Below are 2,619 nucleotides of genomic sequence, written 5' to 3'. Positions count from 1 at the left end.
CGAAGCCATCAGAGATTCTTAAGCAGGAGAGAGAAATGATAAAATTTACCTTTTTGGAAAGCCATGAAAGTTTTGATTGGAAGGAGGAAAGACTGGATGTAGGGAATTATATAAAAAAGCTTTTACAATAGCCTATGTAAGACATTATGGAGACATGGAATAATAAAGTGATAGCAGAGAAGGATTAAAATATTGGATTTGAGACATTTTAAAAAGTATAATTATCAAGACTGGGTAATTGGCTATGAAAGGTCAGAGTGGAAGAATTCAGAAATAATGTCAGGGTTTCTGGCTTGCACTGGATATAAGAGATTGGGTACACTGGAAAAGGACCAGGTTTACAGAAGATTGTGAGCTTGGGTAGGGATAGGAGTCTAAAGGACCTCTGAAATATTCAGTGGAAATACAGAAAGAGCTAGATACATCCACTGCAAGCTCAGTAGAGAACCCTGAGCTGGAGAGATAAATTTAGGACTAGAGGTACAAAAAGAGAAAGATGAGTGTGTTCAAGCATGTTAAGAGAGAGAGGTGACAAGATCTGTGAATTATAGGAAAGAAGAAAGTAAAATAAATGTTTCAAGAAAACAATGAAAATAGCAGCAATGTCCACAATAGCCAAACTGTGGAAAGAGCTGAGATGTTTGCCAACAGAGAAATGGATAAAGAAGATGTGGGGTATATATATGATGGAATATTACTCAGCCATCAAAAAGGATAAATAATTACCATTTACATAGACATGGATGGAACTGGAGGGTATTATGCTAAGTGAAATAAGTCAAACAGAGAAAGAATTATCACATGGTTTCACTCATATGTGGAATATAAGAAAAGTGCAGATGATCATAGGTGAAGGGAGGGAAAACTGAATGGGAAGTCATCAGAGAGAGAGAGAAAAACCATGAGAGACTCTTAACTATAAGAAACAAACTGAGGGTTGTTGGAGGGGAGGTGGGTGAGGGAGTGGGGTAACTGGGTGATGAGCATTAAGGATGGCACACGATGTGATGAGCACTGGGTATTATTGCAACTGATAAATTATCAAAAACTATGTCTGAAACTGATGATGTACTATATGTTATCTAATTGAATTTAAATTAAAAACATTTTTAAAGCAATGAAAAATTAATATACAGAATTTATGGAACATGAATAGGCTATATAGAAATTCTAGTTTTTCCATAGAATATCAAAGGAAGAGCAGTCCTTCTTATTTTAAAAGAAGCTTTGACAATAAAATGAAATAAAAGATGCCAACATGTAAGTTAATTATCTGAGGCCACATAAACACTAAACTGACAGAATTTAAATTGTGGATTTCTGGTTCCAAACCTCATGGTTTGTTTTGGTTTTGTGCATGAAAGTGTTGCCTATTTGTTGTCTAATTATGTCAAAGAGTCTGTTCCAGACAATTAAAATCATATTCTATTTTTTAAAAAAGATGCTAATGTGTTTTTGCAATACCAAATACCAAGTGCTAAAGTTTTTCTAATGAACTACTCTTAAATTCACCTATCCCCTCCCTCTCCTGGCATTTATTTTCACCATCTGCCAGCAGCAGTCCCTCCCCCAATAAATCTTTCTTAATTTATTTTTCTTATGCTCAAAAATTACAGAATCAGTGAAAGAGGGTGGAGCATAGCTGCTATGAGCTATTACAATGAGTGACAAGGCCCAAAAATGGAAGCATAAATTTTGGCAAACTCCTTCAGCAACTACATACTCCTAAGGGTGGCAGGAACCAATCTAGCATTCTCCAACTAGGACTTTTTCTTTTCTCCTTTTTTGGAGATTGACCAAGTTCTGATACAAATATAAAAGTGTTGGAAATGCAATAAAAATTTTGCAAAGACAGGGCTTTTTTAGGATTTGCCTGAAAAAAAAAAAAGAAATGTCTTGTATGATTCTGCTTACACAATAAGTAAGACTCAAGGTCACAGGCTTAGAGAGTTAAAGACTGGCTTTAGGGCAATTGTAGTCTTTCACATGCTATGGAAGATGCCATAATTCGAATACCTCTACCCCCTGCAATTCAGTTTTATTGTTCACCAAATTGTAGCCTCATTAAATTAACATGACTATGACACAAAAAGGACTGATATAAAATTTAAAAGACTTTAAATCAAACTAAGAAAATCAACCACATATTGCCCCAGATTTGAATTATATTTTCTCTGATTCCAAAATTATAACCTTTCTTTCCCCAGGATATTCTTCTTGATGTTGAGTCCTGCAGGCTTTAAACTAAAATACAAATAATACCAATGAAGAGTCACTCTGAATAAAGATTCAAGATAAAATCATGTGCATTCCACACATTTTCTCTTCTGTTTAAGAAAGTATCTCAAATATAAGAACAAACCTGATTTAAAAAATATGATGGACCTGAGGGGATCCAGTCACGGCTCGGGCAGTATCATTGGTAGCTGGGTGCCTTCGTGAGAACCTGGGAGCTACATATCCTGTTCAGGACTTTTCTCATTCTGTAAGATACTTATCCTTTAAAAAAAAAAAAAAAAAATATAAAAATAATATATATATATATATATATATATATATACACTATTTTTTTATTTATTTTCAGCATAACAGTAATTCATTGTTTTTGACCACACCCAG

Source organism: Lontra canadensis, unplaced genomic scaffold (assembly GCF_010015895.1).
Source record: "Lontra canadensis isolate GAN:19392208 unplaced genomic scaffold, GSC_riverotter_1.0 scaffold77, whole genome shotgun sequence".
NCBI lineage: Eukaryota > Metazoa > Chordata > Mammalia > Carnivora > Mustelidae > Lontra > Lontra canadensis.
This window is presented reverse-complemented; position numbering follows the sequence as displayed.